Source organism: Lithobates pipiens, unplaced genomic scaffold, assembly GCF_037356315.1.
Source record: "Lithobates pipiens isolate NorthernLeopardFrog02 unplaced genomic scaffold, aLitPip1_a1.2 Scaffold_23, whole genome shotgun sequence".
Taxonomy (NCBI): Eukaryota; Metazoa; Chordata; class Amphibia; order Anura; family Ranidae; genus Lithobates; species Lithobates pipiens.
The window spans coordinates 113,887,795-113,914,370 of NW_027507785.1; the positions used below are offsets into that span (position 1 = coordinate 113,887,795).

Below are 26,576 nucleotides of genomic sequence, written 5' to 3' on the forward strand. Positions count from 1 at the left end.
CAAGGGTTGTTTACATTCCTTATAATAGGAATAACAGTGAGCAAAACATTTTTTTAAAGGGACAGTGTAAAAAAAAACAATTTTTAAGTGCCCCTGTCCCTCCGAGCTTACGCACAGAAGCAAACCACGCCCACATAAGTAAACTTCAGACCACCCATGTGGGGTATCACCACAAACATTACAGTGAGAGCAATAATTCTAGCACTAGACCCCCTCTGTAACTCTAAATAAGTAACCTGTAATACTTTTGAAAGCAGAGTTTTTTAGGTACTAAAGTGGGGCATGTATTATCACTACTTTGCACATTTTTATATTGAATTATTGTATTTTTCTCTCTTTTACTCTGCTTTTTCTTCCTTTGATGGTCACTATCCTTGTGCCACCTAACTGCTTGCCTCCTTGCCATGGTCAGATTTTGATCATGCAAGCTACAGAATACCTACCCGCTGAGCCATTATACTTCTGTTCCAAAATGCTCTGTTCTTTATAGACAGATATCTTTAAAGTGGTTGTAAACCCTCCCCCACAACTTTGTCCCATGTAAATCAGCATAAAAAACCCTAATGAACACTGCTTGTAGATGTCTCCTTACTTGCTTAGTATTGTTGTAATCCTTGTTGTTCTGTAGAATGAAGTCAATGAGCATGCCCAGATCTCCCCTGATTTAAGGCACACTCTCTATGTCTTATCTATCTGTTATCAGGACTTCCTACGCACAACACTGAACTCTGCTAATCACTCAGAGCTTCCTCCTACACACCATGTGACCTCACATACAGTCTAAACTTAGCCATTACTGCAGTCTTATCAGCTGAAGCTGATAAGTCTGACAAAGGGAAACATTAGAAAATACTTTACATTAGTAAATACTATGAAATAAACAAGTAAGCTATGAACAGGGAAGCAGGGTTGCCATAGAAATGTTGGATTGAGAAGGAGGCTTGGTTAACAGTACAGGAAGTGCTCAATGTAAGTGCGGAAATACACTCCACTGTGGACTCTGAACACAATACTTAAGATGGCGCTGCCTAACCCCTGGAAACAAGTTTTTTTAAAGTTTCTTTAAACAGTAAATAATATGCAATTTGGGCTGGATTACAGTGGCTATAGTCTAATAATGACTTATTATAATGGACTAAATGAAAAGAAGCATCAGAGTGGGAGAGTTTACTTCCTCTTTAATGGTGTCTCATCATCTAGAGAGGCATAACGAAGAACTGCACTAGGCCACCAAAAGCAGATGCCGAGTGTACCAATATTAATTCAGTCAAAGGGTACCATACATCCGCAATGAGTGCAGTTTCCAGTCCAGTACACAATTTTAGCCATTTTAATCCCTGGTGATGTAGTAGATCTTTTGGTCCCTGAAATGCATTTGCTTGTTGACCATTTCTTTTATTTGATTTTGGAATACAGTTGTATCTGGTTGTGCAAATTTCTTACTGTTAAAACTCTAAGGGATCAATGAAGATCCTCTAGTTGGAACCAGGTAAAGCGGCATATTGCAAAATGATCATATTGCATGTACTCTAATTTATTTTTTGTTCTTTATCCCCAAAGGTGTGTTCATATGAATGTGTAATTTAGGAAATTACCAAATGTAATTCACCTGCTGGTAATAGAGCTTCAGTGTAACCTTCATGTGACAAATTGACCCTTCCTAATATCATTTGATCCCTGTTGCTTTTGTCTTCTGTTTGCTTTTGACAAGAACAGAATTTAGTTGCATTCAGTTGAATCCCACATTTTGGTAACTTGTGTCCTCTAGTGGCTAGATTTTAGAATGACTGCAAAATATAATGGCTCTAAACGCAATCCAACAAAAAATGGCCATAAACACAGATTATTTTTATTCAACCAACAGGTTAAACAAAAAACAGATTCCTGCATCTATGTTAAATGGCTCAGATAGATGAATCTCCTACTGTGGCTCCTACTGTATTCTGAAACTACCCAAACAGTGCCACATCTGATTGAAGCTCACACCATAGAAAAACAGAAAGGACCAGATGAAACCGGATGCATAGATAAAGCTTGGAGGGACTCACAGAAAACAGTGATTTTGCAAATCTGAATTAGAACCAGTATTGATATCTCCTCATGGAGTAACAGCAGTTGGAGTCACTGTTTTCTTCAAGTCCACCCAAGTTTTATCCACCCAGTTTTTTGTGTTGTGCTGTTGAAGAGGGGAGGTGTTGTTCCTGAAATGTGTTGGCTGTTTTTATATGTCCTTCTTCACCAACAATTAAAACTTTTTTGGACTCTTTCACCCGGTTTTGGTATGGTACGTCTTTCTCTATTTCTAAGGTGTGAGCTACTGTTTGGTTCCCACTGAGGGAAGGACGGCTGTGTGGGAACTGCCTCATCAAAACTATTGAGCTTGTTTTACATATTTCTTCATCTGACTACACATGCAAGTCTAAAAGTTCCCAGTGCTTCTTTGAATATGTTGCTCTATATCTGATTGGATGCGGACACTGTTCATCTGACAATTTTCCACGCAGCTCTTTGATTATTAAACCAAAGGATTTTGAGTGGGAGGGTGCCAAAAGGGCCAACCATGGAGTCATTTTCATCTGGTTTATAAGGAACCAGTTGATATTAATTCCATGTATGGCCAGCTTAAGGCTATATATCTACATGCTTCCCTTTAAGTCTGCTTGCTAAGACAGCTGCGAATTTTATGGGGCTTTGAGGTTGCCGGGTACACAAAGGGGTTGATATACTAAAGGCAAATAGGCTGTGCACTTTGCAAGTGCAATTGCTCAAGGGCTGATACATGAGGGACAGCTCTGCTGACTGCCATCATCCAATCATGTGCAAGTACAAATAATGTTTTTTTACCTTGCATGTTTTGGTTGTAAAATGAAGCATCCCCTCATTTACCAAGCTCTGGAGCAACTGCACTTGCAAAGTGCACAGTCTATTTGTCTTTAGTATATCAACCCCATATTATAAGCATGCACACAGGCAAATAAAAAGTACAAATTTCCACACCAACACGAAGCCTGTGGCATTTTTTTTTCACACCAAAATTGTGGTTCCACTGTAATCTTTGTTTTGCTTACTCTCAATGGACACCATGTTGATACTGTATATAGAAGCTGATTTACAGGGGGCAGGGGGCTTATCGGAATCTGGAAGCCCACTTTAACAAGGGTGCCCCCAGATTCCAGCCTCGCCCCTATGTGAATGGGTATCAGGTACATTGTACCCCTACCCATTCACCAAAAAAGTGTCAAAAAGTAAAAACCACAAAAGACAGTTTTTGATAATCCCTTTGTAAAAAAAAGTGTCCCACAATGAAAGAAAATGAAAATACTCTGCCTCTATGGGAAGGCTCCCGAATATTGTCTTTTCGCTGTGACAGCTGCTATATAGGTAAGGACGGGGCCATCCGCTGACGTAAACATGTGACCCAGCCCCCTCAGACGGCACATGATGTCAGAAGGGGCGGGGTCACTTGATTACATCACCGGGTGGTCCCACCCTTGCCTATATAACCGCTGTCACAGCAAAGTGGCCTCCCATTGAGACAGAGCATTTTTTTTAATTTTCTATTTTTCGGGTGTGTCGTGCATCATGATTGAAGATGGATGAACATTGCGGGACACTTTTTTATTTTTTAATAAAGGAATTGTCTAAAACTGTCTTTGTGGTTTTTACCTTTTGACCCCAAAGCACCCTCCCCATTATACCTTTTCATGTGACAGCATTGAAGAAATGACACTTTGCTACAATGTAAAGAAGTGAGTGTAAAGCTTGCATAACAGTGTAAATTTGCTGTCCTCTCAAAATAACTCAACACACAGCCATTCATGTCTAAACCGCTGGCAACAAAAGTGAGTACACCCCTAAGTGAAAATTTCCAAATTGGGCCCAATTAGCCATTTTCCCTCCCTGGTGTCACTCTCTCATACTGATCACTCGAAGTTCAACATGGCACCTCATGGCAAAGAACTCTCTGAGGATCTGAAAAAAAAAGAATTGTTGCTCTACATAAAGATGGCCTAGGCTATAAGAAGATTGCAAAGACCCTGAAACTGAGCTGCAGCACGGTGGCCAAGACCATACAGTGGTTTAACAGGACAGGTTCCACTCAGAACAGGAGTAGCCATTGGTCTACCAAAGAGGTTGAGTGCACGTGTTCAGTGTCATATACAGAGGTTGTCTTTGGGAAATAGACTTATGAGTGCTGCCAGCATTGTTGCAGAGGTTGAAGGGGTGGGGGGTCAGCCTGTCAGTGCTCAGACCATATGCCACACGCTGCTTCACACTGGTCTGCATGGCTGTCATCCCAGAAGGAAGCCTTTTCTAAAGATGATGCACAAGGAAGCATGCAAACAGTTTGCTGAAGACAAGCAGACTAAGGACATGGATTGCTGGAACCATGACCTGTGGTCTGATGAGATCAAGATAAACTTATTTGGTTCAGATGGTGTTAAGCGTGTGTGGCTGCAACCAGTTGAGGAGTACAAAGACAAGTGTGTCTTGCCTACAGTCAAGCATGGTGGTGAAAGTGTCATAGTCTGGGGCTGCATGAGTGCTGCCAGCACTGGGGAACTACAGTTCATTGAGGGAACCATGAATGCCAACATGTACTGTGACATACTGAAGCAGAGCATGATCCCCTCCAGTGGTGGCTGGTGCTCAAAAATTGTGTGTGTGGGGGGGGGGGGGGGGGGGCGCAAACAAACTGAAAAATTCAGAAAAAAAAACATCAATTGCAGCCTCACTTTGCCCCTCAAACGCAGCCACTTTGCCCATCAAACGTTGCCACTGTGCCACAAATGCTACCACTGTGCCCCAAATGCTGCCACTGTTCCCATCGAATGCTGCCACTGTGCCCCAAATGCTGCCACTGTGCCCATTAAATGCTGCCACTGTTTCCATCGAATGCTTCCACTGTGCCCCAAATGCTGGCACTTTGCCCATTAAATGCTGCCACTGTGCTCCAAATGTTGCCACTGTGCCCCAAGTGCTGCCGCTGGGCCCCTGCCCGCCGTCTACCCAGCTCTTACCTTGTCTCTAGTGTGCAGTGGGTGATGGCAGCAGGCGGAGAGCGGTGTCCGGTGTCCTCTAAATCCGACCCTGATGTCTTCTTCCACGCTCCTCCTCTCGTCTTCTGCAATGATTGGACGCCTGTGATTTCAGCCAATCCGGTGACAGGTAACACAGACCCAGCAACCTGATTGGCTGAGAGGCGGGTCAGTGTTAGGGAAGCAATGCTTCTCTAACACAACATTGTGTAAACAGTGAACGCACAGCATTGCGTCTGATGTTTACCAATTTGGAAACCTATTAGAGCCCACGGGTTCTAATCAGGACGCTTATTAGAGCCTACAGCTCTAATCAGGTGCTTCCAAAGAAACCCCGCCGCTGTAATTCAGATGCACGGTGCCCGACAAGGGGCCGGACACCTGAATAGGGGGCGGCAGCCGCGCATGAATCTATCTATTGGTGATAGAGCGGTGCAGGAGAGAGGGGGTGGGCTCCTGCGCCCTCTATGGACACACCGCCACTGATCCCCTCCCTGGGGCGCAGGGCAGTATTCTAACATGATAATGACCCCAAACACACCTCCAAGACAACCACTGCCTTGCTAAAGAAGCTGAGGGTAAAGGTCATGGGCTAGCCAAGCATGTCTCCAGACCTAAACCCTATTGAGCATCTGTGGGGATTTCTCAAACTCAAGGTGGAGAATCACAATGTTTCTAACATCCCCCAGCTCCATGATGTCGTCATGGAGGAGAGGAAGAGGACTGTGAAGCACTGGTGAACTTCATGCCCAAGAGGGTCAAGGTAGCGCTGGAAAATAATGGTGGCCACACAAAATATTGACACATTGGGCCCAATTTGGACATTTTCACTTAGGGGTGTACTCACTTTTGTTGCCAACGGTTTAGACATTAATAGCTGAGTGTTGAGTTATTTTGAGGGGACAGCAAATGTACACTGTTATACAAGCTGTACACTCACTACTTTACATTGTAGCAAAGTGTCATTTCTTCAGTGTTGTCACAATAAAATATTGGCAAAAATGTGAGGGGTGTACTCACTTTTGTGAGATACTGTGTGTATATATATATATATATATATATATATATATATATATATACTGTATATTACACTGCCTGCACTGTGTATATATTGTACACTGACTGCATTGTATATATAGATATATATATATACAGTATATATATCTATCTATCTCTATATCTATATCTGTACTGAATCCATCCATCTCTCTCTCTCTCTCTCTCTCTCTCTCTCTCTCTCTCTCTCTCTATATATATGTATACATATATATATATATATATATATATATATATATATATATATATATATATATATATATATATATATATATATATATATATATATATATATATATACACACACACTAAACTGCCTGCAAGCCACAAACTAACCTGCCTTTAGCTAACATTATCAAAATCTCCTCCTCGTTATTATAACACTATGTACGGCCGCCGTGTAAGAAGCCTTATATAGTGTGGGACGTGGACTTAGCTCCCTTGAGCCATGATTGTCCAAAGGCACCCTGCCTTTGGCCAATTATGGCTGTCGCAGCAGAGCGCACTGTGATTGGACAAAGCATGCAGGTCAGGTTGCATGCTTTGGTCAATCTTTAGATGTCAATGAACTGTGATCTCGCAGTGCATTAAAGGGGGATTTGGTGGCGCTTAAATTTGCCGCGTGCGCCCCATAATGTTACCAGGCCCATCCCTATACCCAATTAATCGTGCAAATCCTCACTTCAATTGTCCAATCATGTGCAGAAGAAATAAGTAATTAAAGATCTGCTTTTCATATGACTGGATACATGAAGTGCATTTTCACAGAATTTATTGTTTGAACATACTCAATGTCTTACGTAAATGATACTCATAATATCCTGCAATGGATAGATTTGCTTTTGTTGCCAGATACCAGATTGTTTCCAGATTGTTGTCATCATTCATGGCTAACAGCAGCTTTATTAGATTATGATACCGAATATTACAGTCAGTTCATGCCTCTTTCACCTATTGCCAGGGAAAAGAACAAGGCGGGTATTGCCATTTGTAAGAATCTTAAAAGGCTCATGTTTAAAGTCATTTCCTTATTCTCCAGCGAGAGAGCGGCGCGTTCCTGGCAGGGATCGGAGCCCTGGTGAGATCAACATATCAAAGTAATACGTTTTATATTGTTAGCATTTTTAGTCCTTTCTTTTTATGTTGAGTCGTTTTTTTTTTTTTTTATGTTTATATATATACTTGCATGTGTATGCCAACAGGGGACTGAGGAGCATCTAAGTAAAATGTTTAATTTAAATTGAGGAATTCTTCAAGCTTTTGATTTTTATGATAGCAAAAGTATATCCTGTACATATGTAAAACGTTAGGCTCTCTACAGTTTCTTTTATAAGGAAGAATTCTCTAATGCTGTTCATTTACATTCAAATTTGCATGCAAGCAAAGTGTGCATGTGAACGGAGGAAACTTAGATGCAATCCCCATGTGATACATATTATTGGATGGAATTGCATCTCTGATGATCTTTACTGAATTAAGACCTTATTATTCTTGCCTTCCATATTTTTGCCTATTCAAAATTCATCACATTATTCACACCTGCAGTGCACCCCTCCCCCTCGTGCCTGAAAGGGTCTCTTTAAAAGCACTATATATATTTACTCTATGTAAAGGACATTTTAACCACTTGCTGACCAACCGCCGCATTTATACTGCAGCAGGTTGGCTCAGCTGCGTGAATCGCCGTCATTGTACGTCGGGCGCATACATGACGATCTGTGGGGACGCGTGCATGCCCATTCACTAGAGGGGGGAGTCAATCAGCAGGTCCGGCTGACTCGATGTCCGCCTGCCACCCGTGACCGCTCGACAGTGAGGCAGAACGGGGATCTGCCAGTGTAAACAAAGCAGATCCCCATTCTGTCAGGGGAGTAGAGTGAGATTGTCTGTGTCTAGTGATTAGGAACAGCGATCTCTCTCTACTCCCTGTCAGTCCACTCCCCCCACAGTTAGAAAGCACCTCCCTAGGGAACATTTAACTCTTTGCTTGTTCCTGGTGTTAACCCCCTCTCTGTCAGTGTCATTTATACAGTAGTTAGTTCATTTTTAGAGCACTGATCGCTGTATAAATGTCACTGGTCCCAAAAAAAGTGTCAAAAGTGTCTGATCTGTCCGCCGCATTGTCGCAGTCCCACTAAAAATCGCAGATCACCACTATTATTAGTAAAAAGAAAAAAAATATTCCATAAATCTATCCCCTATTTTGTAGACATCAGAACTTTTGCGCACACCAATCAATATACGCTATTTGAGATCTTTTCTTACTAAAAATATGTAGAAGAATACATATTGGCCTAAACAGAGGAAGAAATTTGTTATTTTACATTTTGTTTTGGATATTTATTATAGCAAAAAGTAAAAAATGTTTTTTTTTTTTTAAATTGTCGCTCTTTTTTTGTTTATAGAGCAAAAAATAAAAACTACAGAGGTGATCAAATACCCCCAAAAGAAAGCTCTATTTGTGGGGAAAAAAAGGACGTCAATTTTGTTTGGGTACAATGTCGCACAACCGCGCGATTGTCAGTTAAAGCGACGCAGTGCTGTATTACAAAAAATGGCCTGCTTAGGATGTGGGTAAATCCTTCCGAGGCTGAAGGGGTTAATAGCAATTATTAATAATATGTAAAAGTTTTAAGGGATTATCAGTTCCAGCAAGGAGCTCTGAAGTTCCAGCAGGATATGCCGGACCCTCAGAGCGTATGCGCCACTGACGTCAGCATCTGCGTGAAGGATGACTATCTTCTAAACCATGCAGGTTCAGGAGATATTCATTTTACCTACAGGTAAGCCTTAATATAGGCTTACCTGTAGGTATAAATCACCAAGCGGGGCATACAACCACTTTAAGTTTCACAGTGAGTATAACAAGCATGCTATTCCGCATATACAGACAGATTTTAAGGGTGTGGGTTTATTAACACTTTAAAGTGGTGTTGCACAGAAAAAAAAATCATTAAAATTGCTAAAAAAAAAAAAAAAAAAAAAAAACTTGGAATTTTTTTTTTAACTCACCTCTAAATGCCTGTTGCTAGGGGTCCCTTGTAGTCTGCCTCCATCAGTGCCTGGGCTGGTGACATCACTTCCCCTCAGCGCAGGAAGGGTTCAGCTCTGCCCCCTCCCTCCTGTCTGTCATCTGGGACACGCGACGGGTCTCAGATGACTGAGCGGCAATCACGGGGCTCGGCGCCTTGCGTGCAAGCACAGTGGATGCCCGGCTGTGAAGCCACAGCAGGGTGGCTACAGTTGCAGTGCCGGCGCAGTTGAGCGGAGGGGGGGACGAGCGGGGCTTCAATCCCCCGCATCGCTGGACTTTGGAACAGGTGTTTGATTATTAAAAGTCAGCAGCTGCAGTATTTGTAGCTGCTGACTTTTAATTTATTTTTAAAAATTTTTAATGGAAACTCCTCTTTAACTTAGTGACACCTCAAACGCAGGTTACAACGCAATGTGTCTGCTTGCACCAGATTGCATGGTACAGTATACCATGAAATCTGGTTGTTATGCGTTTTGTAAAGTAGTCCTGATGTGAACGTAATAAATTCTCTACTTTGTCATGGTCTGGCACGATTACAGCCCATTCAAATGAATGGCTGAAATAGCATTGCAACTGAATTGTATTTTGAATCACACATTCATGGTGTGAACCGGCCCTTAGTCTTATAGCTGTTCATTTTCAGAACTCCATACAGGAATTTGATACTCAGAGTAAAATGATGAGAATGGTAGCAGAGCAGACTTGGCTTAGTGGAAAGGTAAAGGGCCTTTGTGTCAATGGAACTGAGGGGCAACATTTTATAACATGGAATGTAGCCAATCTACGGAGACCAGGAGTGTTGTAGCTGGGCAGTACACAGCACTGCTCACATCAGTAAAGTGTAAAAGGGCTACAGCATCCAAGGGGGCAGAAAGACTCGACTGCCAGTCCAATTGTAGTGCACCCCCTAAGGAGCCGCAAGTAGAAAGGGACTCCCCACCCTGCATAGCCAGGCAAACTGCATTTCCACAGCACACTTGAGGCAAAGACCAGTCCAGTGCTTTGTTTTTAATGTAGTACCCTTGTCCCTAGAGCAGGGCTACAGGTAAATTTTGTTGTGCTGGGTGGTAGCCAGCCTGGCTAATTTGAAGTGTTAGTGATTAGATGACTTCTGTGCTAATTCCATTCCATTGTGGTTTCTTTCTTTTGTCAGTAGGTGGCGCTTTTGCCTTTAACATTAGTTTTGTTTTTGACATTAGTGTGTCATTATACGCTAATGTCAAAGGCAAAAGCTAATGTCAAAGCCTTTTGCCTTTGACATTAGCGTATAATGAAAGTGGGCATATAATGACCGCCCGCTGTCATTATAAGGCAGTACTTTGAAGAGGAATAATGTTGTTATGGCAGCAGCTAGCTGCCATAACCCCGGTATCCTCTTCTTCAGCGGGCAGCCCGCTTTCAGATGAAAGTGGTCTCTGCAGTGGATTCGCCCCAAGATCACTTTTATTTGTGATGGGAGAGGCTGCCCCCCTCCGGTCGCACTCCGGTGCCCTCTGCTGCTTACCGAAGCAGCCGGTAGTCCGTGTTAGGTATGGAGTCCAGTGAGGGGAAGATGGCCCCCACCCGGCTCCAAACCATTGCAGGGTAGAAGCGGCGTCAAAATGTCACTTCTGCCCATAGCTCTTAAAACAAATTTTTTTTTTTCAAATTACATTTTTTTTTTATTGCATTTTAGTGTAAATATGAGATTTATTATGTAAGAGGTCATGTCATGCTTTTTTTTCTATTATTAGGGATGTTTGCATTACTTGTAAAAAGGAATAAAAGTGACACCATTTTTTTTTTAAAACAATGTAAAAATAAAAAATAAAAGGTAAAGCAAATAAGAAAATAAGAAAAATAAATAAATTTGTAAACGTGCCCCATCTCGCTGTGCACGCGTGCAGAAGCAAATGCATACTTGAGTAGCGCCCACATATGAAAATGTTGATAAACTGCACATGAGGTATCACCATGCTCGTTAGAGCAAGAGCAATAGCCCTAGACCTCCTCTGTAACTCAAAACATGTAACCTTTAGAATTTTTAGACTTTGCATATGATGATTTTTAACGGTAAAAGTTTGTCGCCATTCCACGAGCAGGCAGAACTTTGAAGCGTGCCATGTTGGGTATCAATTTACTCAGCGTAACATCATCTTTCACAATATAAAAAATGATTGGGCTAACTTTACTGTTGTCTTATTTTTTAATTAAAAAAAGTGTATTTTTTCCAAAAAAAGTGCGCTTGTAAGACCGTTGCGCAAATACAGTGTGACGGAAAGTATTGCAACGACCGCCATTTTATTCTCTAGGGTGTTAGAAAAAAATATATAATGTTTGGGGGTTCTAAGTTATTTTCTAGCAAAAAAAGATTTTAACATGTAAAAAACTACTTTGAAAAATAGGCCTGGCCCTAAAGTGGTTAAGTTATGGAAGTTATGGGTAAACATACTTTTCTCAGCCAATAATATTTGCGGCTAAGCATTCTGGGAAAAGGAATTTAATGGAAAGAAGTCAGGCAATCAGGGTCAGTGTTCCCACCCAGGGCTTTGGTCTGGGTGGATGTGTATACAGTTCCTGGCTGTTAGGCCTGAAGCCTAAGACCTATCCAGGAGGCTTCCGGCTGCTAGGCCTATCCGAGACCTATCTGGGTGTTCAAGTTTATGCAGAGAAAAGCCTGCCAAAGATCTGGAAACTATTCTAGAGGTATGGAGTTCTAAAGAAGCACCAGGGGTGACCCTTCATGAGCAAGAGGCTATGAAGTGGCTAAGACGACTTCAAGAGGGAACTCATCCAAAAGGGATCTGTGCATGAAGCAGTGAGTAAAATAAGTAAGGTTCAGTTACTAGGGGAGACAGCCTGTCCTTCAAAGTACAGATGTGCTGGTTCAGCTTAAGGCCGGGTTCACACCGCTGCGATGCGGGAACGCCGCGAATCCGCGGCATTTTCCCGCATCGCATGACTCCCGCCGGCAGTTCACACTGCCCTATGGGGACGGCTGGGAGTGTCAATGATATGTTAATGACACCCCCAGATCCGTCCGCATATCGCAGTGCGATCTGCCGACTCGCAAAGGAATCGGATCGCATGGTGTGAACCCCCATGCGATCCGATTCTGTTGCGGACCAAAAAAAGGGTCCCATGCGAGTTTGCTGTGGGAGCGATGCGAATTCAGCCATACTATCTGTATGGCTGAACTCGCATCGCTACGGAGATCGGATGTGATTTGCGGTGCGATTCACATCCGGATCTCCCCCCGCAGCAGTGTGAACCCAGCCTTAAAGCTCTTATTCCTGTACTGCTGTCTGCCTTACCTCAAATATTTTTGTCTAAGGAGTCTGCCAATCTGCTTGTTTCTGATTGTTATTAAGGATGCCCTGTGCCTGATCCTTTCTCTCTCACATTTTTTCTGTTCAGAGAAATTAAATTCTCTATTGTCTATAGCACAAAGGTGACTGGTGCCCCAATTTCTTTCTTGTTCATCATCCACCATGCCCACAAACCTGCACCCGGAGAATGTATGTCAGCCATCCCTACCCCAAGTAGTCATCATCACGGATAATATGGGATGACCACTTGACTTTAGTAGAACTTTCAGGGACAACTTCTTCTGTACAGCTATTTACACTCCTCCCCCAGCACAATACTTGCTTGTAGTACTACAACTCCCAGCTGGCAAATGCCCTTACAGGCAGGGACCATGGGCAGCTTGTTTGTGTAGCGAAGTCCAAGTGCCCAGCTGTCCTCCCGTGGCTACTGTTCCCAACACCTCCTCACCTCCGCTTCCATTCTTCAAGAAGTTTCCAGAGAGTTCCAGAAGTAGGGGGAGGTCTCAGGAATGCTGCCTGTTAGTCACCCAGCCCTCCCTGAGTCACTCAACCTGACCCTGAAAAAAAACAACACAGGCTTGGCTGTCAGCCAAGCCAAACTATTTTCCTACACTAACAAAACCTATTCTGGCACACTAGAGGGTGCTAGAACAATAATGAACTTTGTTGTCTAGAGCCCATTAAATGTTCTTTCTTCACTGGAACATCCTCATTACAATAGAGAGACACTCTGCTATTACATTCTTAGTGGACACTTAAAAACCTGACTTTGGTCTGACGCATTACATAGATATGAGAACAAGTGACTTTTAGGCCAGATCAAAAGACAAAATGTCCCTCTCTGATAGATTTTCTCTGTTAAACACAATTGACTGGCTTCTCTCTATTCTCTTGAAATCAATGGCGCAGTTCTGTCTGCTGTTTTTCTCATACTTGGCTAGTTTCTTCTAAAGGGGTTCTTTCATAAGAAATTAATTTTCCCCTTCTTCTCTCTCTATTATGAAACCACACAACTCAGCACTCTGCTATTTGAAAGAGAAACTGCAGTTGAAAAGTTTACAAATCAGACTGTAAAATAGGGGCAAATGACTGAACATTTACTAATACAGGATCTGAAGATCTTGTTTAGGTTTCTGTGTTTTTTCTTAAAGTGGAACATTCAATAAAAAAACTTACTTTCTTTTGCCCCCCACCCTCTCCCGCAATGAAATAGAAATTGCAAATTTTTAAAAAAAAGTTTATAGTCATTTTGGAGTTGCACCACAAAACTGCTCACCTAAGCCCCCTGCTGCCTCCAGGTATGTCCATTTCAGTCATCTAATGCTGCGTTTGCTTGCCGTGTTTAGCTGCATTTGCTTTTCATAGCGTTTAGAAAAAAAAAACGCCTGTAAACGCGTTTAACGCCTATAAACTCAGCTTCTGAACCCATTTTTTTTGTGTTCCAAAAAAAAAAAAACCTCTAAACTCAGCTGCCTAGAAATGACTGTAAACGACCCTGTGTACATGTACTGATAAGATAACATAGAGGAGAGTTCAGGAGAATTTGAAAAAATGCCCAATTGCTCCTAAACATCAGTTTAGCAGCAGCAGTGTACATGAGGCCTTAGGGATTCAATCCATACAGAGATGTGCCACAAGTTTTTAGGACTTGCAGAGACACATGTGCAGTGGTTTCCCATGCAGACACTGAAACTACCGTTGTTTACACTGGCTTTAAAAACCTGTGTATGCGCAGATGTGTGCCACGGTGTCTGCCAAGTCCTGAAGACCTGTCGGAAACCTTTCAGCACATCTACACTTGCTTGAGACACTCAAAGAAGGCGCCACTTGAGAGGAGGATTGGGGCAACAATTTCAGGGGACTGAAGTTCCTCATTAAGAAATAACATTTGGATTTCTGGCCTTGTTTCAATTATGGAGTAGTTTGCATTTTAAGATTGGTGTCAGGTGCTCCCAGACTGTTACATGCAGCAGTTTAAGTGCATTCTCCATGTTGGCAATGATATGCGTCTATTTAGAATTCTTACCATTGTGCCTAAACTGCACAGTTATTCCATGATTTTCCATAGAAATAAAGTTTTAAAGTGGAACTACATTGTATCTGAGCACCACAAACCAAAACCACTATTTAATTCCTTTTTTTTTGTAATTCAAAGAAAACCCCCCGATCCAGCCATGTCTCCATGCTTAATTTTACCTAGAAATCACTTTGAAAAGCACCCCCTAGCAATTCTGGTTGCGGCCATCTTGAGTAAGAATTATTTATGTAGCATCTACTTCCTGGATTCCACCTGCTCTTAGCTCATGCATGCAGATGGAAGAGTGTGCTTAGCTGAGAAAATCCCACCTGCGATGTATAACATCATTTGACTAGGCCTGGAAACCAGGAAGTATCTGAAGAAGTGTAAAAAAAAGTTTAGAACAAAGTAAATATGAGCACTGCTACCCGAAGGGGCTGCTGGAAATAGACAGGTTCTCCGAAAGTAGTACAGAGGCTGCCTGCCAGAGATACAGTTCCAAGAACACCAACACAGAGGCTCAGTCTATGCATAGTTCCCAACTGCCCCTGATTTTGAGGGACTGTCCCTGATTTAGAACAATGTCCCTCCGTCCCTCTTTCCTTCTCCTTTGTCCCTCATTTTGGTCTGATATAATGCACTTTAAAAAAGTATTTCCCAGAGCTAAAACTTTCATCCAATTTCTAAATCGCTGCATGTGTACATTTCAAAAGCCAATATAAAGGTATATTTAAACAAATATGCTAAAATACAATTCAGCATTAGCAGCGCTCAAAATCCATTTAGCAAGAGTCCATGATAGAAGCCATCCAAATATTCAAAGGACTTGAAAATATATGAAAATTTTTTTTTATGAAAGTTCATCCATGTGTTACCATGCGATCTGTATCTTAAATTTCGACCGCCACCACACCTTGTGAATTAACACCGCTATGGTCAGGAACTCACCAGAGAACTGGGGTGCCATTAAAAAGTAATGGTATCGCAAACGCATCCAGCGTTCTGCCGCAATTTGGAATCATAGGCAGAATTGCAGCGATTCTTCTAATCGCTTAGGTGTGAATGGAACCTTAATGAGACTTTACTACCGCTTTAACTTTTTTTGGGAAAAAAATTCAATACCCTTTGAGTGATCAATGTACTCAATGGTCAATGGTGGTCAATGAAGCATATACCTACCTTTTGTTGCTCAGAAGCAATAGCTGTATGTTTCATCAAACTTATTGCAGACTGATTATGAATGAGAAGGTCTGGTTCATTATAATCACCTGGTGCATAAATTACAAAGTGCTGTCATGTGATTTATGTGTTATAAATGTGCTTGTAGTTTTTGCAACTTCTGTGGTTTTAACAAAGCACTTCTGTAGTGTGAAACGCGTCAACTTGCCTGCATTTCCCCTGCCTGTACCCATCCAGTGCTTTTAATATTGATGCTTCAATAAAGACTATACTTTACTTTCTGTGTGGGTGTACTGCCGACCTGAAGATTCTCTGTTCTATATCTCACCAAAAGTTGACTTCCTAGGGTGTCTAAAATTTGATTTGTTTCTTAGTGCAGACTTCTAGGAAAATCAGTGAGCCAATAACACAAGAAGGAAATGTTTGTGTGATTGGCTCATCAGTGTGAAGAATGCCTCCAAGTTGCCACATTGCATTGAATTTTAGAGAATATTAGCCCCTGTACACACGGTCGGAGATTTTGCCAACCAAATGCGTCGGATTTTGCCCGTCGGATTTAGTCCGACGGATTGTGTCCGAAACTGTTGCATACACATGGTTGGGCCAAGTTGATGAAAAATCCGATCTTTCAGAACGTGATGATGTAATTTCGTTACGATGGGACTACATTCAGGCTAGTAGCCAATAGCTTTGATGTAGGAATTTGATCTGAGCATGCGTGGCACTTGGTCCGATGAAAATGCTCTACACATGATCGGATTAGGTCCGTCCGGCCCAGTTGGTCGGGAAATATTTCCAACATGTTGGAAAATTGGGTCGGACGGAGATTCGGACGGAATCAGTCCGATGCATACCACACACAGTCAGATTATCTGACGACATGGTCCGATTAGACTCATTCCGACAGATTCTCCGACCGTGTGTACAAGGGCTTACAGTGATGCAGATTTAAATAGAAAGGCCATTTTTAATAACATTACATTACAATATGGCTTCTCAGGCAAATGCATATGCTATATTTTTTTATTAGCCGAGTTATCCTTTAACCCCTGTTCACGCCGGTGTGACTTGTCATGCGATTTGACAGGTCAAACCGCATGACAAGTCGCACCCTATTGTCAGCCATGGAGCTGTTTAAAAATGGTGCAAAGCTGACTTTGCGGTGCCAGACCAATTTGAAAAAGTAGTTTGTGCACTACTTTTGGCGATTTCAGGTGAGGCTGGCATAGACATCAGCTAAGTAGCACCTGAAGTCACATGGACATGCGGCTTTGAAATTGTACGATTTCAAGTGAAGTTGCATTATTTCAAAGCCGCATTCAGCGTGAACCTAGATCTAAAGTGGTAGTAAAGCCCGCTTTGTGATTGTTACCTACAGGTAAGCATATAATAAGCCTTACCTGTAGGTAAAATGAATACCTCCTAAACATGCAATGTTTAGGAGATATTCACTCTGGATGCAGCCGGTGATATCACCAATGCATGTGCTCTGAAGGTCCGGCATATCGTGCCGGACCTTCGCAGCTTCTTGCCAGAACTGAGGGCTCCCACACGCATGGTTGGGAGTGATGTCATTGTGGCTCAGGCCACTCACATCGCCGGAGCCCGCGAACCCGGAAGAAAGACCGGAGGAAGATGACAGCCCTCTCAGCGGTGATAGCGCGCCACTGGAAGGGCTCTGTTCTAAGGCCACTTTCACACTGGGGCGGTGCGGGCGTCTGCAGCAAAGCGCCGCTATTTTTAGCGCCGCTTTACCATCGTTTTAGCGGTGGTCTGCGGCTTCTAGCAGGGTGGTTTTAACCCCCGCTAGCGGCTGAAAAAGGTTTAAAACCACCCGCAAAGCGCTGCTGCAGTGGCGCTTTTCCAGCAGTATAGCCACGCTGTCCCATGGGTAATTGGTTCCGGCTGGAGTGAAAGGGGCCCTTTTTTTCAGGTGCTACACAGGCGCTATTTTTAGCGCTGTAGTGCCTGAAAACCGCCCCAGTGTGAAAGGGACCCAAGGTAAGTATTTCATAATGTGCACATAATGCCATTGTCTTACAGGTGTTTTTTTTTTTTATTTCATTTAATTCTGCAGCAGTTGCTACACATTAAGCTCAGAAATGACCAGGAATTAATGTTTTCAGAAGATCAGCAATGGTGGCCCCACATTTCTTAGGGAGAGTCAACAAAGTCACGAGCCACAGGCTGAAAGCTTACATTCCTACATGTAAATTCAAGCTTCATTCATCAACTTAGTATAATAAATTGACCACTATGATTTTACATTTTTGATTTTTTAACAGACATTTCCCAACATTCATTAATCATTAATATGCCTGAATCTCTACTGCACTGAACAGGAAATCCATCATTATTTTACACATTTATGGGATGAAAAGATTACTTCTTTTTAAAATGTATTTACATTTTTTTTCTCTGAATTTGTTGAACATTGAGAATCTCTATATTACAGGTTTTGCAAAGAGGGAAAAAACAAAACGGCATTAGGAAAAAAAAAAAAAAAGAAAAGAAAAGAAAACACTGTAAATATATGAAGTATTTTAGAATCTCTCTACAGTTTCTAGTTTATTAAGTATCACCGAATAATGGCCAGTTGCCTAGCAACAGCAGAGAATAGCTGGGTGGTTCTGTGTTCTTTTTAAGTTATATCTAATGTGTCAGGGGATGATGCCCCAAATCAATTTCCTATTTAATTTGCCATAGTCGAGCAAAGAAAGGTAGGATTTGGTTTATATGTACTGTAATAAATCTACAGCAAAGGTATAGCTTACGTTTTAAATGGCATCTGCCGGCTTCGGGTAAAATCTTTCAGTGAACTCCTAAGAGAGTCCGAGATATTTTACTACGGAGCTAAAGCCAAAAAAGATGACATATACTATAACCTTTATCTGATTTGTATGAAGTTTTCATGACTTTTTGCATCCAGATCGATCTCTGGGTAGGACTGCAGACTCTTGCCTATATCATTCTGTGCTCTCCTCTTTCAGATTTTCATTGTTGTTTCTCAGGTTGTGATGATCAATAATGCAAACACACCAAAATCTGCCGGCCGGTGGGAAGCAACATGTGCTAGAACGCCCCCAACTAGGAAACTCTGTTACCAGCCACCACCGCTCCATATCATGGACTGGCTAGTCCTTCTTCTTGTCACTTGTCACGTCATAACTAGACATGTGCAATTCGTTTCAAATTAGTTTTTTAATGAATTTTGACAAACTAATAAATTAACAAATTTTTCTGAATATTCGTAAATTTGAATATTCGAAAATTTGAATATTTGAAAATTCGGAAATTAAGAAATTCAGTAGTTGTTTCAGTTGTTGTTTTTTCAGTAATTGTTTTCAGTTGTTGTAGTTGTTTTCAGTTGTTGTTTCAGTAATTGTTTTCTGTTGTTGTAGTTGTCTTCAGTCATTGTTGTTTCGTGTGGTTGTTATTTTCAGTTGTTGTTATTTTCAGTTGTTATTTTCAGTTGTTGTTGCTTTCAGTTGTTGCTGTTTCAGTTAGGGGTGCACCGAATGGGTTTTTTGGTGCCGAAACCGATACCGAAAATGAAAAATACACTAGGCCGAAAACCGAAACCGATACCGAAACAGCACTGATACCGAAACATATTTTAAAAAAATATATATTTTTATACAGGAGGTGGTCAGAGACAGAGGACACGTTACAGGAGGTGGTCAGAGACAGAGGACACGGTACAGGAGGTGGTCAGAGACAGAGGACACGGTAGAGGAGGTGGTCAGAGACAGAGGACATGGTACAGGAGGTGGTCAGAGACAGAGGACACGGTACAGGAGGTGTCCCCCATTGCAGCCAGCGTCCTCCATTGCAGCCAGCGTCCCTTTCCCCCATAGCAGCCAGCGTCCCCCATTGCAGCCAGCATCCCTTTCCCCCAGTGCAGCCAGCGTGCCTTTCCCCCAGTGCAGCCAGCGTGCCTTTCCCCCAGTGCAGCCAGCGTGCCTTTCCCCCATTGCAGCCAGCATGCCTTTCCCCCAGTGCAGCCAGCGTGCCTTTCCCCCAGTGCAGCCAGCGTGCCTTTCCCCCATTGCAGCCAGTGTGTCCCATTGCAGCCAGCGTGCCTTTCCCCCAGCGTGCCTTTCCCCCACTGCAGCCAGTGTGTCCCTTTGCAGCCAGTGTGTCCCTTTGCAGCCAGTGTGTCCCTTTGCAGCCAGTGTGCCTGTGTCCCATTTTGCAGCCAGCCTGTGCAGGGAAGAGAGCCGCCTCCGCCGCCTGTTTAATCACAGCGCCGGGAACATCACAGCTTTCATTTCAATAGCTGTGTGTTCCCGGCCACGCGTCATACACAGCCCCTCCCCCTTGCCCAGGCACTTTGATAGACAGATCATCCGCAGGATTGGACGGATGATCTGTCTATTAAAGTGCCTGGACAAGGGGGAGGGGCTGTGTATGACGCGCGGCCGGGAACACACAGCTATTGAAATGAAAGCTGTAAAGTTCCCGAAGCTGCGATTAAACAGGCAGCGGAGGCAGCTCTCCTGCGCTATAGTATACCCCCATGATGGGCGGCACCAGGGGCGGGGGCGGAGCCCCCCCACCCAGGCCACGCCCTATTTTCGGCTCCATTATCGGCCGTTTTTCTCTTTCGGCAAATTGCCGAAAAGGGCATTTTCGGCCGATATGTTTCGGCGGCCGAAATTTCGGTGCATCCCTAGTTTCAGTAGTTGTTTCAGTAATTGTTTTCAGTTGTAGTTGTTATTTTCAGTTGTTGTTTCAGTAGTTGTTGTTGTTTTCAGTTGTAGTTGTTTGTTTCCGTTAGAACTTAACTATTACTAACTAGTAAATTATAGGTATTGGAATTTCCTTTCAAATTTGGCTGTTAGAGAACATAACGAATACGAATTTATCCAAAGTTACGAATTATCCGAAATAACGAATGCCGTATCTCAACTAACGATTTTTGAATTTACGAATGTTTGAATTCACAAATTTACGTATTTTTTGAATTTACAAATTTAGATCATAACGAATGACCCGAAAAAAGAAAACAAACAAATGAAACAAAAACAAACACATTTTTTAGTAGTGCACATGTCTACTCATAACCTTAAAGTAGTCTGTACTTCACTTTTAGTTCCATGACCTCAAAGGTTAACTTAAGATGGTATATTTCATCCCCCAGTTCTTTCATGCACTGTGAATACACTTAATTCCTCTTCCCCAAGTAACTCTAACCAGACTAGGCACTTAACCAGTAACTCTGTTTACTGAATAAATTATACGTACAGTTCACATTTTGTATACCACTACATCGCTGAACATTCTCCTTCCCCCTTGGCAGTTTCATATTATACCAGGCTGTTGCCTGTGCAGTAATAAAGCGCTTGTTAACCACAAAAAATAAAAATAAAGATCCTGTTCCTATAAAGCATGTTATACAGCACCGCGCTTGTGCTGTGTAATTTGCCCCCCTGTATCACCTGTAATACATGGCAGATCCTACTTGTTTCTTCCCACCCACATGTACGCTGACCACGATATATCAGGGCTGTTGAGCCCTGACACTGGAGTCAGCATACGTGCCTTTGTCAGCCTCAGCCTGTTCTATGTCTCCTGTGTCCTCTCTTTCATCCTCTCCCCCCTCCCATCTCTGCCTGTTAGCACCGTGTCTGCGCTGCCCCTTCCCTTCCTGTTGCTCAAATTACTGTTTGTGTAACACAATCTCTGTTTTTGTTTACTGTAGATGCCCCCTGTGACTGTGCTTTATAAAAAAAATGCTGGATCTGCGCTCACTGACGTCAGGAGGGGAGGAGGAGAACAGAACCTGCATTCAAAGCACAATGGGCCCGCAGCTAAATCGTTTGTACCGCAATTTCACCGCAATTTTGCTGCAATTTTGTGATTTGTCTCTTTTTACTTTCACTGTATGAAGGTGGTTGCTAAGGAGCAGGTCAGGATGCTGGCCACCGCATCCTTAGCAATGGATTAGCCAAAACATTGTTGGCTAAACAATTTCACAAAAAAAAATTATGTGGGGTCCCCCCCTCAGTCCATACCAGGCCCTTTGGTCTGGTATGGATTTGGAGGGGACACCCCCACGCCAAAATTTAAAAAATGGCATAGCGCCCCCCCAGAATCCATACCAGACCCTCATCCAAGCATGCAGCCCGGCAGGTCAGGAAAGGGAGGGGACAAGCGAGCGCTCCCTCCTCCTGAACCATACCAGACCACATCCCCTCAACATGGGGTGGTGAGTGCTTTGGGGCAGAGGGGCTCTGCGCTCCCCCACGCCAAAGCACCTTGCCCCCATTTAGATGGGGACAAGGGCCTCTTCCCGACAACCCTAGCCGGGTGTTGTCGGGTTCTGTGGACAGGGCTTATTAAAATCTGTAAGCCCTCTTTAACAAGGGGGCCCCCAGATCCCTCCCCCCATGTGAATGGGTATCACCAAAAAAAGCAGTGAAATAAAATAAAAAAAACAAGAGTCGGTTTTTGACAAGTCCTTTATTAAAAAAAAAATCTCTGTCTTCTCCCCGAGCCGTCTCTCCCGGTGTCGGCTTATCCCCAAACTGTCTTCTCCCTGAGCCGTTTTCTCCCCCTGCCGTCTCTCCCACGCCGCTGCCTTCTTCCTCGCTACTGGTTACTAACTTAAAACAAAAAAAATACTCTCTTTTACTGATGCTGTCTTCCTCCATTGTGATGTCCCGCGCTGTCTAACATCTCTTATGTAGCCTTGTGATGTCACAAGGAGGCGGGCTCTCTGGGTGACGTCGCCGTATGGCCACGGCCCCTGGCTACGCAAGAGATATCAGACAGCGGGGGACATCACAATGGAGGAAGACAGCATCAGAAGAGTGTCTTTTTTGTTTTTAGTGGGTAACCAACTCAGGGAGCTATTTTTTTAAATAAAGGACTGATCAAAAACTGGCTCATGTTTTTTTTTTACATTTCACTGATTTTTTGGTCAATGGGTAGGGCTACCCCCTACCCATTCACATAGGGGGCCGGGATCTGAGGGCCCCCTTGTTAAAGAGGGTTTCCAGATTCCGATAGGCCCCCTGCCTGCAGATCCCGACAACCACCAGCCAGGGTTGTCGGGAAGAGGCCCTTGTTCCCATCAACATGGGGCCAAGCTGCTTTGGGGCTGCCCCAAAGCACCCACTTCCTTATGTTGAGGGCATGCACTCTGGTATGGTTCAGAAGGGGGGGGCGCTCACGCGTCCCCTCCCTTTCCGGACATGCCGGGCTGTATGCTCAGATAAGGGTCTTTTATGGATTTGGATTTTGGGGGGGGGGGGCACACCATTTAAAAAAAAAAATTGGTGTGGGGGTGTCCCCTCCAAATCCATACCAGACCAAGGGGCCTAGTATGGACTGGGGGGACCAAATGCGTTTTTTTTTCATAATTTGTTTTAGCCGGCAATTTTTGACAGCTGATGACTCATCCATTGCTAAGGATTCGGCGGCCGGCTTTCTTACCCACTCCTTAGCAACCAGCTATATTGCAGTGAATGTAAAAAAAGACACAAATTGCAAAACACACCTTGTGGTAAAATCACATTAAAAACGCAGTTACAACAATGCAGAAAGCACAGCAAAAAGCACTGCAGAAATGCGCACAAGCAACATGCATAGATGTGAATCGAGTCTAAGGCTGGGTTCACACTGCTGCGGTGACGAGATCGGATGTGATTCGCATCACACTGCAGTGCAAATCACATCCGATCTACAGATAGTATGGCTGAATTCGCATCGCATCCAGACCAAACTCGCACAGGACCCTTTTTTTGGTCCGCAGCAGAATTGGATCGCATGGGTGTTCACACCATGCGATCCGATTCCTGTCCGAGATTGCAGATCGCACTGCGATATGCGAACTGATCTGGGGGTGTCATTAACTTTTCACTGACACTCCCAGCAGTTCGCATAGGGCAGTGTGAACTGCTGCCGGGAGGCATGCGATGCGGGAACCCGCAGCAGATTCGCAGAGTTCCCGCATCGCAGCAGTGTGAACCCAGCCTTAGACCAAAACCAGCAATTAACCCTTGCAGTGCAGGCATAGCCTAACAGCAAGAGATCATTTTTTTTAGTTGCCCAGAGTTGGGCTTTAAATTACTACAACATTTTTTTTGTACATGCATTAAAGCAGAACTAAACTGTATCTGAGCACCACAAAGTGAAAATGCTATTTAATGGAGAATTGTGGGATTATAAAAAACAAACATGTATATTTACCTATCTTCTGCAGTGTCAGTTCAATGCTACAAGCTGTCCCCAAGCCCAAGAACTGAGCTATCAAAGACCACTGATCACTCAGGTCTCGATAGAGAGTAGAAAAAGAGAGACATCATTATGGCTGAGGCCAGAAACCAGGAAGCAATTGAGGAAATTTTAATAAAATTATATGGCATATAATTATACATATTATATATATCAGCCCTCAAATTTTGTGTGGGGCTACCTGGGGGGGGGGGGGGCAGACGGGGTTGAATGGGAGCCGTTCTCCCAGCCAGGGGAAGGGGGGACGCTGCCTTGATGGGCACTGGTCACGCTGCCTTGATGGGCACTGGTTATGCTGCATTGTAGGTCACTGGTTATGCTGCATTGTAGGCCACTGGTTATGCTGCATTTATTCGCCACTGATTACGCTGCATTTATTCGCCACTGGTTACGCTGCATTGATGGGGACAGGTTTAGGCTGCACTGATTGGCACAGGTCAGGCTGCATTGATTGGCACTAGTTATGCTGCATTGATGGGCACAGGTTATGCTGCATTGATGGGCACAGATTATGCTGCATTGATGGGCACAGGTTATGCTTAATTGATGGGGACAGGTCAGGCTGCATTGATGGGCACTGTTTATGCTGCATTGATGAGCGCTGGTGAGACTACACTGATGGGCACTGATAAAGTTGTTAATATTTATTTTTGTAATTTAATCCTACATAAAACATTTAAGTGTCATTTCATGAGATAATTTATGAGGGTGTGTTTAGGGGTGGGATTGTGGGTGGGGCATGGTAGGGGTTGGGTGGGGCAAGTTGTGACGAGTAACTCTTAAGGCCTGGCTAGAGGCTCAAGCCTTGAAAATTTGAGCCCTGATATAATAGTATACAGTAAAACCTTGACTTGAGAGCATTTTGCAAGACAAGCAAAATTTGGACTTCATACAAGTGATGTCTTGATATAAAAGTAGCGTCATGTCACAACTGATTATAAGAGAAGAGAGGTGCCTCTAAGTGTAGCAATAAGGTTACATTTAATGAAGGGACAACATTTAGCAACATATTGGGGGATATTTACGAAAGGCAAATCCACTTTGCACTACAAGTGCACTTGGAAGAGCAGTTTCTGTAAATTCGAGGGGGACATGCAAGAAAAATAATAAGATCTACCCCTCAGATTTACAGTGACTGCTCTTCCAAGTGCACTTGTAGTGCAAAGGGGATTTGCCTTTCATAAATAAACCCCATTGCTACACTTTAGAGGCGCCTCTCGTCTCTTTTATACTCGTATCTCTTATGCTCCTGCTGGATTTTGCTTCTAATCCCCTTGTGGAGGCTTCTATTTGTGGATGGATATTTTATGATTACACAACCACATTGCTAGAATCTTTTTATATGGACTATAAACTGAAGGACTTATGAATAAATGGTTGTGGAACAAATCATTTGAGTTTCCATTATTTCTTATGGGGAAATTTGCTTTGATATACAAGTGTTTTGGATTACAAGCATGTTTCCGGAACAATTTATGCTCGCAATCCAAGGTTTTACTGTATATCTAAATCAGTATGAAAAATAGTATCCTTTCTCCATGACTCTTTGGAACTCATACAGTCTAATTTGCTCAAGAGTTTGTATTCAGTAATTGTGATTTACTGTTCCCATTTCTAATGAGAAGGAATAATTGAGTATTGCCTGTGAACTAACTCACACTGATTTAAAGATGGGAGTTTACCATGAGCACAAATTGTTCACATATCCCTCCCTTTCAGACCTAATTGCTAAAGCGAGTTGCAGTGAATAGAGCCTCTTGCAGAGAATGGACTGCTGCACACAAATGTCTTTTGATATAATGGGATTTTTCACATACGTTCGGCTCGGGCAATTCATTGTGCGCCTGTAATTTCCATCACAAACACCATCAAATTCTCTTGGATCACAATGACCCCTCCTCGCCATTGCAGGCTAAAGGAGTAATGAGCCCGAAGTTCAGAACAACAGGGATCGGGGTGGGAATGACAGAGTTAAACTGAAATATTGCAGCAATCTCAATCTCTCACTTCTACAATCGTTTGAAGAGACACTAAACAATATCTGTATTCTCCAAAAATACTCCATACACATCCAATACTTAATGAGCCTATAGCCTATTTTTCACGTCGTTGTTTCTTACTGTGTTTATCTGCCTCCGTGTAACGTCCTCCATGAGCTCCCGAACCCCTCCTTTTCCTCTACGTTTCTGTTTGTTTGGAACAAGGAGAGCTCATTAGTTGCCGTCATGTGCACTACAAATCCCATAATTCATAGTCCCTAGTCTATGGCAGGAGGGAGGTTACGTTCCTACATAAAGTAGGACCATGGAAATGAACAAAGCCACCCTTTACCAGGACGTCAGATCACAGCAGCAAAAAAAAAGGAACTTGGAGATCCGGAGGACGCTGAGAGTTACTGGAATGGACTTTTTAAGATATACATGAATCATTAAAAAAAAACAGCGTTTAGTGTCTGTTACCTCAACATTTCTTTTCAAATATTTTATTAAGGAATCAGGCAGGGTACAGTAAAATAAACTGAACAGTTTACAACAAAAACAGCAACGAAGGATAGTCAGATACGCTGTTACTTAAGCATTGTAAATGTAAATAACTCGATATAGGCACAAGATCAGCCCCTACTTCCCATATGAATAGGGTAAATAAAAGTCAAAACAATGGAAGGGGGGGCCAAATGAAACTAGGCCAACTAGTATCGGTAG

The 26,576-nt window shown here is 43.0% G+C and overlaps 1 protein-coding gene across 9 annotated transcripts in view; it reads right to left on the minus strand.

The window, feature by feature from the left end:
• Positions 1–26,576, minus strand: part of CHL1 (cell adhesion molecule L1 like) — a 248,112-nt gene that overhangs the window by 189,022 nt on the left and 32,514 nt on the right. For 3 of the 9 annotated variants that reach the window (XM_077452232.1, XM_077452228.1, XM_077452229.1), the window contains exon 2: positions 25,995–26,060. The exons of the other annotated variants lie outside the window; for them this stretch is intronic. The gene's annotated coding sequence lies outside the window, so the exon portion shown is untranslated. The remainder of the gene's footprint in view (positions 1–25,994; positions 26,061–26,576) is intronic. 9 annotated transcript variants of the gene reach the window in all.